The sequence below is a fragment of the Tamandua tetradactyla genome, chromosome 5 (genome assembly GCF_023851605.1).
Source record: "Tamandua tetradactyla isolate mTamTet1 chromosome 5, mTamTet1.pri, whole genome shotgun sequence".
NCBI lineage: Eukaryota > Metazoa > Chordata > Mammalia > Pilosa > Myrmecophagidae > Tamandua > Tamandua tetradactyla.
This window is the reverse complement of record NC_135331.1, coordinates 4402010-4419144: the sequence shown is the minus strand read 5'-3', so window position 1 is coordinate 4419144 and position 17135 is coordinate 4402010. Positions and strand designations below refer to the sequence as shown.

The 17135-nt window shown below is 44.4% G+C and overlaps 1 protein-coding gene and 1 long non-coding RNA gene across 5 annotated transcripts in view; one reads left to right on the top strand and one right to left on the bottom strand.

Annotated features, from left to right (window-relative positions):
• Window positions 1–17135, top strand: part of TMEM132C (transmembrane protein 132C) — a 404239-nt gene that overhangs the window by 188606 nt on the left and 198498 nt on the right. The gene's annotated exons all lie outside the window — the stretch shown is intronic.
• LOC143683487 (uncharacterized) overlaps window positions 1–17135 on the bottom strand; it is a 38665-nt gene that overhangs the window by 15977 nt on the left and 5553 nt on the right. Inside the window, exon 4 of one of the 4 annotated variants that reach the window (XR_013175459.1) lies at window positions 2608–2703. The exons of the other annotated variants lie outside the window; for them this stretch is intronic. This is a non-coding gene — a long non-coding RNA (uncharacterized LOC143683487). Of the gene's footprint in view, window positions 1–2607; window positions 2704–17135 lie in introns of those variants that run through there. 4 annotated transcript variants of the gene reach the window in all.

Below are 17135 nucleotides of genomic sequence, written 5' to 3'. Positions count from 1 at the left end.
AGGTGCAGTTTATCTTGCAGTGGAGTCGCGAACAACCCTTCTTAAATTCTGACGCATTTTATTCCAGAAGGTTACCACGACCGCAGAGATGGTCTTCCAGTATGTGTCACGGGGGTTAGAATGCCTGGGGAATGCCCGCGGAAGTGGACAACGGTCAGGCATCCTGGGCCGGGAATTACAGCTGAGTCTGCTTGCGACCGTCATGTAGTCCTCATTTTTGTTATGGATTTAGAAATTATGACTGCGCCTGTCCTTTGAGCAGTGGTCGGTGGTAAGTGGTGCACATTGGAGGGAAATAGTAAATCTGCCCCTTTCCTATGAACGGCAGCTTGGCAAACATCGGTGGGGGGCTTGTGTGTCCTGTGGGCAGGCAGCTGCCAGGCCTTCTCAGCAGCCCTCTCCGGAGCACTCCTCTGTCTGCACGGTGAGCTGTGACACCCCCTCTCCAAGTGCATGGTCAAGCCAAGAGGTGGATGCCTGGGGGGACCAGCAGGGGGACCAGGGCCACCAAGCAGCTGCCAGTGAGGGTGAGGCAGGCTGTTCCAGAGTGCGGTGCGCGGTGGCCTGGGGGACGCGGAGGTCGGCAGGACCGCAGCATGTGCCCCACGTGCCAACTCTCAGACACCGGGGAAGTTACCTGCACTTTTTTTTTCCCTGATAAAAATGACTCTGCTTTAGACCCAAAAGATTGCATATTGTGTGATTCTGCTTCTGTGGATGTAGATTAGGCCTGGGGAAAGGGAACACAGAGTGACTGTGGATGGTTACAGGGTTCCCTGAGGGGCCATAAAATGTGGAATTGGGTAGACACGAGGGTCGCACAACCCTAGGAATATACTAAAAAAACACCACACTGTACACTCTAAGAGGTTGAATTAAGTGGTATGTGAATTATATCTCAATTTTAAAAACAATGGCTCAGGCTTGAGTGCAGAGTTAAGGCCATTTTATCCAGGGAGTAAAAAAGGTAGAGGAAAAAGTGACGGGCAGGGCCGTCAAACCCTGGCTCTTTTTGTCATGTTTGTTTTCTGTTCTTTCAAATATTTATCTGGAAACTAACCCTGGTTGTGCAGCCTGTGCGTGGTGAGCAGGGAGGGAGCGCAGGCATGGGAGTTCAAGGGACTCTCCCTGAAGCCTCCCGACCCCTTTTGTCGGCTTTTGGCCATGGGCCAGCTCGCTTTATAGCTGAGGAAGTGGACACATGCCTTCCCTGGCTCCCATGGCCCCTAGGTGACCAGGTAGGCTCTGGTGCAAGGAGGTGGCCGGCCGTCCATTCCTGCCCCTGCAGAGTGGCCCGGGAGCTGGCGAAAGCTCCACTCAGCGGCCACCTGTGCTCTGTGACTCCGACACACCACATTCTGGACCGCCAGGCTTGCGTGAGCAGCTGAGCACCCGCCTCCTGCTTTGGCACACCATGAAGGGCACACTCGTCTTAGAGCTCCACAGGCATGAGGCCTACTCTGGTTTACCTGGAGCTGGCAGAGGGTGCCAGGCCACGAGACGAGGCATCCGCTGATTAATTTGCTTGGGGCCGAAACAGAAGACATGCACCCACACTCATGATTCAGCGTGCCACGGGACTTGCTCTCACTCCTGGTGGATTTGGGGACAGGTTGTAGAGGTCACATGGCATTAGAGAGAGAGTAGATAGACTGTGTTGTCACAGCTCACCTGTACGCTGCAGGGTAAAGCAAGGCCAGGGAAGGAAGCTCCGTGGCTCTGGGAGACTCCAGTGAGGTAGGAAGAGAGAAGGAAAGACAATTTCTCATGTGGCGCCCAGCTCCCTCCATCCTGAAAGGAGAACATTTTCTGTCTACATCGTAACATCCCACGGAGGAACTTCTCCTATCTTGTAGGGTATTGATGATGGCTATTGTGCTGGTTTGAAATGATATATGTACCCTAGAAAAGCCATGTTTTAATCCTAATCCCATTTTGTAAAGGCAGCTGTTTCTTCTAATCCCTATTCAGTATTGTCTGTTTGAAACTGCAATCAGATCATCTCCCTGTAGATGTAACTTAATCGAGTGGTTGTTAAGCTGGATTAGATAGAGGCATGTCTCCACCCATTTGGGTGGGTCTTGATAAGTTTCTGAAGTCCTATAAAAGAGGAAACATTTTGGGAGAAATGACCTAGCCACAAGAAGCAGAGTTCACCAGCCAGCAACCTTTGTAGATACAGAAGGAAAATGTCTCCTGGGGAGCTTCATGAAACAGGAAGCCAGGAGAAGAAGTTAGCAAATGATGCCGTGCTTGCCATATGCCCTTCCAGCTGAGAGAGAAGCCCTGATGATGTTCGTCATGTGCCTTTCCACTCGAGAGAGAAACCCTGACCATGTTCACAATGTACCTTCTAACTTGAGAGAGAAACCGTGAACTTCATCGCTCTTCTTGAACCAAGGTATCTTTCTCTGGATGTCTTTGATTGGACATTTCTATAGACTTGTTTTAATTGGGACATTTTCTCAGCCTTAGAAGTATAAACTAACAACTTATTAAATTCCCCTTTTTGAAAGCCATTCCATTTCTGGTATATTGCATTCTGGCAGCTAGCAAACTAGAACAGCTATCAACTACATTTAGATTTACAGAAAAAAAAACATGGAACCTGCCAAAGTCTCTCATGCTGTAGCTCTTTAGATCTTCACATCATGTGGCCCAGTGTTTCCCAGTGTTGGCTATATAATACAACCACTTAAGAAGCTGTGTAAAAAATAAATAAACACTTAGACTTCACCCTAGAATGGTTAATTCCTTTTCTCTGGGAGTAGGGCCTGGGTGTCTGGTCTTCAACTGAATATAGTGTGCAGCAAGAGTTGAGAAACATTGGATATTTACATTTTCTAGGCATATTCCCTAAGTATGGAATTTTATACTTCCCACAGTCTATAAGAAAGTCTCAATTATCCACATACAGATTGGTAATCCCAACCTGTACATAAAACAAAGCACCACTTTCACTCTGCTTTAGAGTGTACCACAATCATTTACTTCAGCAAAATTAACTTCCTTTGTGTGGTTTTCTTAAGTCTAATTTAAAGGTATCTGGTGTATCAGTTAGCTACTGCTGTGTAACAAACCATCCCAGAAACTCAGTGGTCTAAGGCAACAATCATTTATTATTTCTCTCTACTGTGAAGTTTGGCAGAGGGGTTCTCCTAGCCTGGCTGCTAACCTCGGCTGGGCTGATTCCGCCATCAGTCTGGCATGTGCAGCCTGCACCAGGCATCCCCTGCCGTCTTCCTGGGCCAGAGACTAGCTCGGGCATGCCCGTCTCACGGCAGTAGCAGTACAGAAGAGCAAATGAAAGCAGGCTGAGGCTCAGAACTGGCAGTGTCGCTTCTACCTCATCCTATCAGTCTGGCTGAGCTCAGAGATGACAAATGGGGAAAGAATTGGGGTATTTACCACACTGTGCCAAGTGGCAGTGAGAAGGTCCTCTGAGCCTGGCTGTTACTCCTAGGTCATGGATGGCAGAAACTGTGATGTGGCTGTATGTCCTACCAACACATCTACCTGTATCCAGAGAAGAAAATAATAGCGTCCCAAGACTGAGGCCTTATCTTATCAGGTCTTCCAGCTTCTCAGTCTTGCAAACAAAAGTTTCGGGGTTCCTAAGTAGTTATTTGCAAAATTGTTGTAGTTTTCAGAGTCTGCCAAAGCAAAAGCAGGTAGAGCATCCATGTTGGAGAAAAGTAGGTCAGGCACCATTTCTCCAGGCCCTCTCTCTGCACCACGGGCAGATGGACGCTTAATGAGTTCTCCATTGGGATGATTGGGACCGCCCTCCCGCCCGAATTTGGCTGTTAGCTGTTGAGAAACACTGATGGTTTGGGTTTTTGCAATCTCTAAGCGCTTATGGTTCTTAAAGAGAATAAATTGTGGTGGCAAGCTAGCAAAGCCTCACTTAAGTCTCTTTTTCCTTGTGCTGGCCAGGGAGGCCGAGCAAAGGAATCAGAGCTGGGGGACGTCCTTCTGAGGACCAGCTCCACTCCCATGTGCTGGCCAAGGGATCCCGCAGAAATTTTGTTTTCAGCCTTTTGCCCGTGGCTCTCCTTTCAACCCCATGGGGGCAGGAGAGTGTTCACTTCCCGCCCATCTGACTTCTGACTCAACCTGTTGGCATTGGCCTCCTTTGTCCTTTCAGGATGGCTCCAGAACCATCTTATAGCTCACCTGAGGGCTGTGAAACCACGTCCTGACCTTCAACACCCCAGATGCAACACAAGTCCCTAAGTTACAGATGTAAGGAAAGAGTAGTCTCCTAAATCCTGTGTATAGCATGTGGGGCTCAGTAGCACTCAGATGCCCCTCTTCATTTAACGTTGTCTACCCCACACCCCTAAGTTTTCAGTCTTGAGGGATTTCACTATGGTGACATTGAGGCTGGGGGTGGGGTGGGGTGGATATTTTGGGGGCGATTTTTGCCCTGTCCCCTCTGCTTGCATGGGTGTTTGTGAATATTCATAGTAAAATATTAAGAAGCGACAGATCTTGTAAAGACTGGCCAGTGACAGTTTTGTGCAAGTAAAAGTCCCGAGTCCCAAGGCATCCTGTACCTGAATGTCGGGGTTCAGCCTCATGGCCGAGAGTAGGGACTAGCCAAACCCAGCCCTCCACCTGTGTTCATACAGCCTGAAAGCCAAAAGTGGTTTTTAAGCTTTTAAAAGTTGGGAAGAAAATTGAATGAAGAATAATATTTTGTTGCCAAGTGAAAATTACTTGAAATACATTTTTGTATTCCAGAAATAAGGTTTCATTGAAACGCAGCCACGCTCATTTGTTTACGCCTTGCTTGTGCCTGTTTTCGTGCCTCAGGTGGAGTTCCAATAGCTAGACAGCGGCCGTGAGGGCCACAGAGCCTGAGAGAGTTGCTCTCTGGCCCTTTACCGACAATACTCGCCGGCCCCTGAATAAATGCATAGACCCGATTCTCTGACCCCTATCTCGGCTGTGCTCCTTACTTGCAGTGGGAATTTAAGCAAGTTTCTTACCCCTCTGTGCCTTTGTCTCCCTTTCTATATTCCATAGAAATGATGATAATGACAGAGTAGCACCCATTGCACGAGGATGCTGTGAGAAAAAAATAATTAGAACCGTGCTGCACTCATAAAAATCATGCTTCCAATGATGAAATTCTGCTGGTAAAAGTCCTGTGTGGAAAAAAGTCAACGGGAACTTTGCATTTATTTTTTTTAACCTTTCAAAGTCCTAGAATCCGTGGGTGGCAGAGCCCCTTCCAGTTGCTCTCTGTGGCTTCTGGGATAATTGTTTGGACTCTCCCCGCCAAATCTAGCACCTCTATGTATCTTGAGTAAAATGAACTACAGTAAGCACCTCATGTTGTACCAGAAATGTGAAATAGTGAAGAAGCTTTATACCAGACGTTTCCTCCACTTCATGTCAGGGGGAGCTGGGGAGGCTGGCCAGTGTCCTCTCCTACTGCCTGTGAACTGAGTTAGTGGTGTCAGCCTCTGTCCTGGTATCTCCTCTTTGAGGGCCTCATCAGACTGATTCTTGGGGACCCCCTTTTATTAGCATTCAGCATACAGATACAGCATCCCAATCGAGATCCAGCCGTGGGGCTGGAATGGCTTCCAGAGCCCCATTCCTGCTGGCAGCAGGCTGGCACGAGGGGGAGCATGTAACATCCCTGGGAGTGAACCGCTAGACTATTTGGCATGCTCAACACCAGTGGTTTGGGCAAGAACAACTCGCTCTTGTGCCTAATCTTTCAGCCCATAATTCATCAAGGAGAATTCAGCTGTTTGGAAAGGTTTGTGACCAGATTCTCCCTGTCAGCTCCGGGAGGGCGGGACTACCGTGTCTAGTTTGTCAGTGTGTCCCCAGGCCCTAGCACTGTCCCTGACAAACAGCAGGCATTCAATAAATGTCCACTGGATGAAGGAATACGTGCATTGCTAATAGAATACAAGCTTCTATATGGTCAATTCTGCTTATATTATGGCATCGTTCAGATGCTTAAATGTATCATTGATGTACTAAGAAGAGCTGCTGGTCAGCATCATTCAGGACAGCAACAGAAAACCCCTTTCAGGGCTCTGGAGGTATCAGCCACAGCTTGGACACCCAGCCACTGTGGCCCATTTAATCCTCTTAACCTTAATGAGTTTTATTAGATGTAGAAACAAAGCAGGAAAGGTTCGGAAACTTGTTGGCAGCCATGCAGATGTAAGGGGGTGAGGATGTAAGCCACGCCCCACCTGGCCACACTCCTGCGTTCAGGGCAGGGACCAGGTCGCGCTCACCCCTGCCGGGCCCCTGCGGGGTACTTCTCCATCATCATCCCTTCAAATCTTCCAGACCTGCCACTGCCCAAAGCACTTGTTTCTCCCGCAGAGCAGATGAGGAAACCAAGACTGGGAGAGCAGCCGAAGGCTCCTGGGGCACAGCACAAGCTCCACCCCAAAATTCACCACCCCCAATCCTGCCTCCCCTCTCCCCCAGGAGTGCTTTGAGCCATGAGCTTGGCGTTGGTGGTTTGGTCTCAGATGGCGAATGGGTCAGCCCCCACTCCCTCCTCCTTGGCGGGCCTCTTCTTGGCCCAAAAGACAGCTCCCTGTGGCCCGAGTTTCATGTTTATAGCCTCTTGAAGACAGTGACCACTTTGCCTGGTGCATGGGTGGATTTTCCCTCTTTATCTGGCATGAGCCTTGTGCAGAGTGTGAGCTCAGCATACACTTGGATCTGCTGGTGGGGCATGGATATGCAAATAGCATCTGGGTGCAGAGTGAAAAAGGAGATAGATGCTTGCTCGAGAGCTGGGATGGGCAGCTAGAGGGGCCCTGGAATCACTGGAGATGTCCAGGGTTCCCAGGAACTCCCATCTTTGACAGTCTCTGTAACTCTTGGCTCCACCACTTAATGAATGAATGCTAGCATGTTCCCTACCTGCCTGTGCCTCAGTATCCCCCATTTGAAAGCTGCAGTTGCCATGCCAGTTGAGTTGAAGTATTTAGAGCAGATACTGGCCCATACTTAGCTTTCTGTAGGTGTTTGTTAAATACACTGCTGCTGGTTAAAGCAGTAACATACTGGAGCTGGCTTGAATTGGCTTGTCAGAGCCCAAATTGTGAGATCTTTAGGAGTTTTGTAAGCCAGCTGTTAAACATAGCTGTCATTACAAATTGGACATATAATGTACAATTAATCATATTAAAAGCAAAGATAGGGCAGTGCAGCGGTGGCTCAATGGCAGAATTCTCGCCTGTCATGCCGGAGACCCAGGTTTGGTTCCTGGAGCCTACCCGTGTGAAGAAAGAAAAAAGCGAAGGTAATAACTGCTCATACCTCATGACTCGGCGGCGACTATACTTGTTACTTTACCCATGATCTTGACGTCTCCCACAACTGCCCCATCCTAGTGGTGGGAATGTCAGGATGCGCCGTGGCCTCCGCTTCCCTGTCCCCACATCTTAGCTTGACTACTCCAGGTATGTTCATGGGCTCGACACGTCAGCATTTCCCCTCCCCGCCCTGGACAGTTGGTTATTGAGCTTTTACCAGTGGACCGTGGTGCTGGAGGAAGGGCTCACTTTCCCAAGTAGTTCCCTCCAAATGCAAAGACCCCCAAGGGAGTGACATTTCAGGCTGCCATCCATGTCAGCATGAGCACTTTCATCACATCCCAGAACGGTCTCCAGGACGAGGACATAAGGGCAGGCAGGTGGCAAATGGACATGTCAGGTTTCCTGGAGTGCGCTGACCTCATAGTCTGTTACGGTGTCCCCGACCTTCTGTGTGTCTGCGCTGGGACCACGTCTCCCCCTCCCGGACCTCTGTGTCCCAGAAAATTCCTACTTTCCGTTGTCTTAGCTTTTCCTGTAGGCAACATAATGGCTCAAGTATTACATATCTTATGCATGTATATATATAATGTTCTCAAATATTGAAAGGGCAATCATGCAGAAAGGAAAGCAGCCATTGGGAGCAAGAATTTAGTTCATTAAAGACTTGTTTTGCAGTTACATGTGACTTGCCCAGGACACAGGCTTTGTCTTAAAATGAGAAACTTCCTCGGAGAGTCTGAGCAGGGCCCCTTGGCTGCCTGAAGAACTAATGGAGAAGGGATTGGGCTCTGAGGTTGAGTTTGTACTGAGCTCCCCCTCTGATCCTGAGTGGCTTTCGACCTGGGCAGTGCCATCCCCCAGGGGCTACTCGGAGGTGTTTGTGGACACTCTGGGTGACGGGGGCCAGTCCCTGGCTGCTCGTGGATGGGGATAGTGAAGCTGCCAGCTCACTCCAGTGCACAGATCTGCCTCTGCCACGAAGGACAGTTCACCCAAAATGTCAGTGGTGCTAGGGTGAGGACCCCACCCTGAGACGGAGTTAACCCACCCATTGCAGAACAATACATGCCAGTTCTGAGTTTCAGTGCTGCTAACAGTTCCTGCCAGCCCTCATGCCACAACCTCGTGTTGGGCTGGTGTAGAGGAGGGGGCTTCCAGGGGCAGCACAGCCCCTGCCCTTCCTGCCTCCTCATTTTGATTTCCATCCACTTTTCCTTGTATAGGAGCCGTATATCATTTTTATAGCATGTAATGCTTCAAGGTTAGTATCTGAAATGTCGAGTGAAAAAAAATGGCCTCTGCCCGGACACGGGAAGATTTCTGTTCATGCTTAGGAGACAGGGATTGACACATCATGGCTTGATTTCATTTTAGAGGTGGAACCACGCAGTAATTCATTGAGACAGAGTCAAAAAGCCGTTGTCCACCAGCTGTACGTCCTAGACCCAGAAGCCCATCCGCCTGGCTGGTGGCAGCGCATTTGTAGCCATCCACGCTGGCTTCACTTTGCTCAGTCATCGCTAAGCGTTCCTGTCTGGAACCCCCTTGTCACCTTTATCTGGAGACGTCGGTGCTTTGCCTGACTTTGAGAAATGCAGGCATTTATTTGGACGTTCATATCTGCACATTTCTGACACTGAGACCACAGGGAGTGAGGCAAGAACTGGAAAATCTAATAATTCTCAAGGATGAGAAAAGTAATTAAGGGAACAGACCAGACAGAGCACTCGGAGCGAATATAAATGGAGGGGAAATTGACCCAACATGTGTCTACAAGCTGAGAGCCAAGGAGTCGTCCTCCCGACACGGGGGACTGTCTGGCTCAGATGTGCAGCCGAGTGGGTTTTTCAGATCCCTGCCTTGTACTCACCATGGATCAGGGAGACTTGGAAAAGACTCACTACTTCTGGAAGAATTCTGTTTCCTTGACAACATGCCTTGCTGCTTTATTTCTCACTTACCTCTTTTTATTCTCTCCATCTTTGAGGAAAATATGACAAATTATTCAGTAGGAGAGGAGATTTTGACAGGTAAGGCCTTCTGTCCCAGGGCCATCCACAGGAGGTTCTGGTTACTGTGATGTTTCATCAACAACATAATATGAGCCAAGTCTTTGCAGAGAATTCACAACACCTTCTGAAATAACCACAGCGCTCCAGAGATGTGTATTTAGACACCTACACATGTGCACGCACACACAATTCAGCACTTTTCCTGTGGTTACTAGTGTGAAATCCAAGAAAGAAGCAACGCCAAGGAGTTATAATGCCTCCTGAGTTGTGAATTTCCACTCTAGTTTAGAGAGCTGCTCCTCAACCCAGTTGATATAAACAGTGAAGAAACAAGTGTAAACCACGGCCCGGCGTGGGGCTGCTGGGGGGTTGGGGTCCACTCCAGGCTGTTCTGCCTTGCTCGGTGAGGTCGGTCTCCTCCTCTTCCTCATACCCCCCCCGGTTCTGATGAGTCCCCCGAAGCCCCTCTTAAGATAGCATTTGTTGCCTGTCCTCTAATCTACTGCCTTATGTTGCCCTTTCCTCTCAAACAGACAACAGGACACTTCTTACCCAGTTGACGTCAACTAGCCAAGTCTGAGCTACTCTGCTCTCTCTCTGGACTTTTGCAACTTTTGCAATAGTCTTTTATAAGTATATGTATATATATATTTTCCAAGTGCCCCCCTTTTATTAGTTTTGACAACTGTGTATTAAGACAAAACATTCCCATCACTTTAAAAAGGCCCCTATATCCCTGCCATCCAATCCATCCTGTCCTCTGTAGAAGCAACCCAAATGGATCTGACCTGATTTCTATCCTCACAATTTAGTTTTGCCCATTCCAGAATTTCACACCCGTCTAATTGCACACCAGGCATCCTCCTGTGCCTGGCTCCGTCCACGCAGACATCCATGTGGTTACATGCATCAGTAGTTCAGCCCTTGGTCTTGATTAGCAGTATTCCATTTTAGGGCTGTATCACAGTTTCTCTCCTTGCCTTCTTGGACACCTGATCCCACTCCCAGTTTTTGGCTCTTTTGAAGAAAACTGAAACAGTCTTTTAGTCAGTCTCACCATACACACCCCTTTCTGCAACTCAGCAGCAAAAGTGATGCTTTTAAAACATTAAGTCAGATTATGCCACTCCTCTGCTTAGAGTTCTCCTGCACCTTCTCATCTCGCTCAGACAAGCAAACCTGAAGTTCTTTCTGGTGGTCAGCCAGGTTCTTTGTGATATGGAATCTCTCCAGGGCTCTAACCCATGTTCTCCATTTTCCACCCTGCTCCTTCTGGGCCAGCCACCCCATTTCCTGGCCACTCTGGGAGCCTGCCTTGAAGGCTTGCATACACTTTCCTGCCTGCTGGGATTGCTCTTTCCCCATCCAGCCTCAGAACTTGACCCTGCTGTCTGTCACATCTCTGCTCAGCTCGCCCTTGGTCAGAGAACTCTCCCCTACCACTCCACCACGTGTGCAGTGTTATGTAGTTTCTAAGGACTGGCTCTCTACAGGGGAACAAAGCAAAGCCCCAACTTGTAGCACTTGCCAGCGCCCATGGTATATATACTCCCCTTGTGGCTGATTTCAAGGAGATTGTTTACAACCTTACAGAATTCATGAAATTTTGCCATTGGCTCCAGCTTGTCACTGTGAGGCTGTGGCTAGCTGTTACCCTGTTGAAAAGCATAAATTCTTGAACATTCCCAGCACCTCAGTGAGTTCTGTTGTATAGCAGCGCTCTGCTTACCCTGTTTATTGGATTTATCACCGCCTTCAAATATATATATATATATATATATATATATATATATATATAGCATATTTTTTTACTTGTATAGTATAACATATATGCAAAGCAAAGAAATAAAAAAGCAATAGTGTTCAAAACACTCTTCAAAAAGTGGTTACAGGATAGATCTCAGAGGTCGTCATGAGCTACCATACAATCTTCTCATATTTTTCCTTCTAGCTGCTCCGGAATATAGGAGTCCAGCTGGCTTAAATACTTTTTTATTATCACAATCAACTTTTTTTTCCTTCTTTTTTTGTGAACAATGGCATATATATATATATATAGAAAAGCTATAAATTTCCAAGCACAACACCACAATTAGTTGTTAGACTTTGACATGGGTTGCAATTTCACAACTCTAAGTTCTTCCTTCTAGCTACTCTAAAATACTGGAGATTAAAAGAGATATCAATTTAATGATTCAGCATTCATATTCATTTTTAAGTCCTATCTTCTATGTATAATTCCACCATCACCTTTGATCTTTCCATACCTCTCTTTGGGCTATGGCAATTCTAACTTTTTGCTATTGAAAGGGTCTGTCACTAATATAGGATAGGGAGATGGAACTAGCTGATGTTCTGGAGAGTCTGGGCTAGGTTTCAGGACTTATCTGGACCAGGGACCCTTGTGGAGGTTGTAGGTTTCTGGAAAGTTACTCTAGTGCATGGAACCCTTGTGGAATCTTACATGTTGCCCTAGGTGTTCTTTAGGATTGGCTGGAATGGTCCTGATTGGGGATTGGCAGGTTATGATAGGTAGCAAGGTCTACCTAAAGCTTGCCTAAGAGCAACGTCCAGAGTAGCCTCTTGACTCTGTGTGAGCTCTCTCTGCCACAGATACTTTATTAATTACACTTTTCCCCCTTTTGATCAGGATGGAATTGTTGATCCCACAGTTCCAGGTCTGAATTCATCCCTGGGAATCCTCTCCCATGTTGCCAGGGAGACTTTCACCCCTGGATGTCATGTCCTACATAGAGGAGAAGGCAATGATTTCACTTGCAGAGTCATTGGGCTTAGAGAGACTGAGGCCACATCTGAGCAACAAAAGAGGTCCTCCAGAAATAACTCTTAGGCATGCCTATAGGTACTCTAAGCTTCTCTGCTACCTCCATAAGCTTCACAAGAGTAAGCCTCATGATCAAGGGCATGACCTATTGATTTGGATGTCCCTAAAGTTTGACACAGTATCAGGGGATTCCCTGATGGTAAGGTTTAATAGTTCCATAGTCTTTCTCCCCTTCCTCAGGGGACTTTGCCAATACTTTTTGATTATCTGCTTAATATACTCTAGTATGTTTCCAGGCATTACAATAATCTATAAATAAAGAGGATTAAAGAACCTCTTTCTTATTCTGTGCTTCCTGTGTTTCAGCTGTTCAAATGAGCTATACAGATAGGTTGAGTTAGATTATGCAGTACAGAAAATTTCGGTTACGGATCAAATAAACCTTTCTTCCATTGGTCTCAAAGAGGATGTGTGGTTCTAAAATATAGACAGTGTCTTCCTTACCCCTATGTTCTGAATTACTTTGACCCCAACCTGTTTAGCTTCATTCTTATCTCTAAATATCAGGTTGTAAATATAAAACAGCCTCTCAGAATCAGAAATAATAATGACCACTCTGGACTTAATGTGTCTGCTCTAAAAGCTTACAATATAGGCCCCTGTTTTCATATAAGTATTTTCTAAAGGTAACCATACCATTCTTGTTTTTTTGTTACTGGCTTATCTTGTCTCACCAAATGTCCCATATGTACATTCACATCATTGCATGCCTCATGACATTGTTCCTTTTTGTAGGAGTACAACCTTTATTCATAAGTACACACCATCGTTCGTTAATCTACTTCTCCGTCAGTGCATCCTTCAGCCACCTGTATTCATGGGGCATCATGTAGAGGGCCCAAAGTCCACACTCCATTAACATTCTGAATTTTAGTTAATTTCATTGTTCCCGAGAGACAGAAAACCAATAAACACACCCTCACCAAATAGGAAATCTAAGCCTCCTCATAACTCTTATCCCTCACCCCATTATTTACCTCTGCTGTTGCTGTGCTTTCCTTTTGAACATAGCTCCTAGCATGCAATAGCAGTTTTCCCCCTTTCCCTGAACTTAAATGCTCTTTATACAAGAATCCTATCTTTGAAGTAATTCTTACAAGAACTCATGCATATTTCTAGTGTTGGGCAGTGGGACACGTAGGTCTATACAACCCCTTTCAATCTTGTTCAACTTCAAATGGTAATATTACTTCTAAACCTACTAGAGAATCACCTTCATGCCTATCTATTCCCTTCCATTGGAGTTCAACCTCATTAGCTAATGGTTCACTCATCTCTAGCTTCTAGGTATCTCTAAATTTCCTATGTTTTGTATTATATGCCTCTGATTATAACTTTATGCTGATCATAAAAGTAGACTCATACAGGTTAGTGTCTGGCTAATTTTGCTCAGCATTATGTCCTCAAGGCTCATCCATCTTGTCATGTGCTTCAGGATGTCATTTTGTCTTACTTCTGCATAATATTCCGTCATATGTATATACCACATTTTGTTGATCCACTCATCTGTTGATGGACATTTGGTTTGTTTCCATCTTTTGGCGATTGTGAATAATGCTTCTATGAACATTGGTGTGCAAATGTCTGTTTGTGTCATTGCTTTCATCTCTTCTGGGTATGTACCAAGTAGTGCTATTACTGGGTCATAGGGCAACTCCATATTTAGTTTCCTAAGGAACTACCAAACAGTCTTCCATAGTGGCTGCACCATTATACATTCTCACCCAGTGGTGCATAAGTGTCCCAGTTTCTCCACATCCTCTCCAGCACTTATAGTTTCCTGTTCGTTTAATAGCAGCTATTCTTATAGGTATGAGGTGGTATCACATTGTACTCTTGATCTGCATTTCCTTTATAGCCAATGAAAATGAGCATCTCTTCATGTCCTTTTGAGCCATCTCAGAAGAATTTGCTCCGCAGAAAAATGCCTGTTCATACCTTTGGCCCATTTTGTAATTGGACTGTTTGTTCTTTTGTTGTTGAGTTGTATGATTTCTTTGTGTATACAGGAAATCAAACCTTTGTGTGATACATGATTTCAAAATATTTTTTTCCTTCAAGTTGGCTGCCTCTTCACCTTTTGACAAAGTCTTTGGAGGTGTAGAAGCATTTGATTTTGAGGAGTTCCCATTTATTTTTTTCTTTTGTTGCTTGTGCTTTGGGTGTAAAATTTAGGAAGCTACCTCCTATTACTAGGTCTTGAGATGTTTCCCTGCATTTTCTTCTGGAAGCTTTATGGTGCTAGTTCTTATATTTATGTGTTTGATCCACTTTGAGTTGATTTTTGTGTAGGGTGTAAAATAGGGGTCTGCTTTCATTCGCTTGGCTATTGATGTCCAGATATTCCATGCCCAATTATTGAAAAGCCTATTTGTCCCAGTTCAGAGGATTTGGGGGCCTTGTCACAAATCAGTTGACCATAGATACGGCGTTCTATTTCTGCACACTTGATTCAATTCCATTGGTCCATCCTTCTGTCTTCGTGCCAGTACCATGCTGTTTTGACCACTGTGGCTTTATAATAAGTTTTAAAGTCAGGGAGTGTTAATCTTCCCACCTTGTTCTTCTTTTTTAGGATGCTTTTAGCTATTCAGGGTCTCTTTCCCTTGCAGATGAATTTGGTAGTTAGCTTTTCCAAATCTTCAAAGTAGGTTGTTGGAATTTTAATTGGTACTGTGTTGAATCTGTAGATCAATTTGGGGAGAATTTATATCTTAACTTTATTTAGCCTTCCTATCTATGAGCAGGGAATGTTTTTCTACCTATTTAAGTCTCCTTTGATTTCTTTTAGCAATGTTATATAGTTTTCTATGTACAAGTCCTTTACCTCCCTAGTTAAGTTCATTCCTAAGTATTTGATTCTTTTAGTTGCTATTTTTAATGAAATTTTTTCCTTAACTGATTCCTTAGCTAGATCATTGCTTATATATAGAAATGTTACTGATTTTTGCACATTAATTTTATATCCTGCCACCTTTCTGAATTTGTTTATTAGCTCAAGTAACTTTGCTATAGATTTCTCAGGATCTTCAAGTATAGTATCATATCATCTGCAGATAATGAGAGTTTTATTTCTTCCTTTCTAATTTGAATGCCTTTTCTTTCTTTGTCCTGCCTGATTGCTCTAGCTAGAACTTCTAGGACAATGTTGAAATATAGCAGTGACAGTGGACATCCTTGTCTTGTACCTGATCTTAGGGAGAAGACTTTCATTCTCTCTCCATTGAGTACAATGCTGGCTATTGATATTTCATATATTCCATTTATCCTGTTGAGGTAGTTACCTTTGATTCCTATCTTTTGGAGTGTTTTTGTCAGAAAAGGATGCTGAATTTTGTCGAATGCTTTTTCAGCATCAATTGAGGTGATCATGTGATTTTTTCCCCTTTGATTTGTTAATGTGCTGTATTACATTAATTGAGTTTCTTCTGTTGAACCATCCTTGCATTCCTGGTATAAACTCCACTTAGTCATGGTGCATAATTCTTTTAATGTGTGTTGGATTTGATTTGCTGATATTTTATTGAGATTTTTTTTGCATCTATGTTCATTAGTGAGATTGGCCTGTAGTTTTCCTTTCTTATAGCATCTTTACCTGGTTTTGGTATTAAAATGATATTCACCTCATAAAATGAGTTAGGTAGAGATCCTTTTTCCTCACCTTTTTGGAAAAATTTGAACAGGATTGGTGTTAGTTCTTTCTGGAATATTTGATAAAATTCCCCTCTGAAGGCATCTGGCCCTGGGCTTTTCTTTATAAGAAGATTTTTGATGGCTGATTAAATCTGTTTAGTTGTGTTTGGTTTGTTGAGATCTTCTGTTTCTTCCTGAGTCAGTGTAGCTTGTTTGTGTGTCTCCAGGAATTTGTCCATTTCATCTAAGTTGTCTGGTTTGTTGGAATATAGTTGTTCATAGTATCCACTTATGATTTCTTTTATTTCTTCAGGGTCTGTGGTAACGTATCCCTTCTCATGTCTGATTTTGTTTATTTGCATCTTCTCTCTTTTTTCCATTGTCAGTCTTGCTAGTGGCCCATCGATTTTATTGGTTTTCTCAAAAAACCAACTTTTGGTTTCATTGATTCTTTCTGTTGTTCTTTTGTTCTCCCATTCATTTATCTCTGCTTTAATCTTTGTTATTTCTCTTCTCCTGTTTGTTTTGGGGTTAGTTTGCTGTTCTTTTTCAAGTTCCTCCAGGTTTGCTGTTAAGTCCTTGGTTTTTGCTCTTTTTATTTTTGAATATAGGCATATAAGGCAATAAATTTCCCTCTCAGCGCAGCCTTTGCTGCATCCCATAAGTTCTGATAAGTTGTATTCTCATTTTCATTCATCTCCAGATAGCTACTGATTTCTCTAGCAATTTCTTCTTTGACTCATTGGTTGTTTAAGAGTGTGTTAATTGATCTCCATATATTTGTGAGTTTTTTCATTCTTTGGTGGTTACTGAGATCCAGCTTGATCCATTGTGATCATAGAAGGTGCTTTGAATAATTTCAGTATTTTTAAATTTATAAAAACCTGTTTTGTGCCCCAGCATATGATCTATCCTGGAGAATGTTCCATGAGTACTGGAGAAGAATGTATATCCTTGTGCTTTGGGGTGCAATGACCCATATATGTCTGTTAGGTCTAATTCGTTTATCAAGTTATTTAACCTCTGTATTTCCTGTTAATCTTCTGTCTGGTTGTTCTATCTATAGAGGAGAATGGTGTATTGAAGTCTCCTACTATAAGTACAAAGTCTCATGTACTTTGGAGCTCCTTGATTGGGAACATGAACATTTATGAATATTATATCTTCTTGGTGAATTGACTCTTTAATTAGTATATAGTGTTCTTCTTTGTCTCTTGTGATGTCTTTACATTTTAAGTCTATTTTATCCGGTATTAGAATAGCTACTCATGCTTTCTTTTGGTTACAACTTGCATGGAAAATCTTTTTCCATCCTTTCACTTTCAATCGATTTGT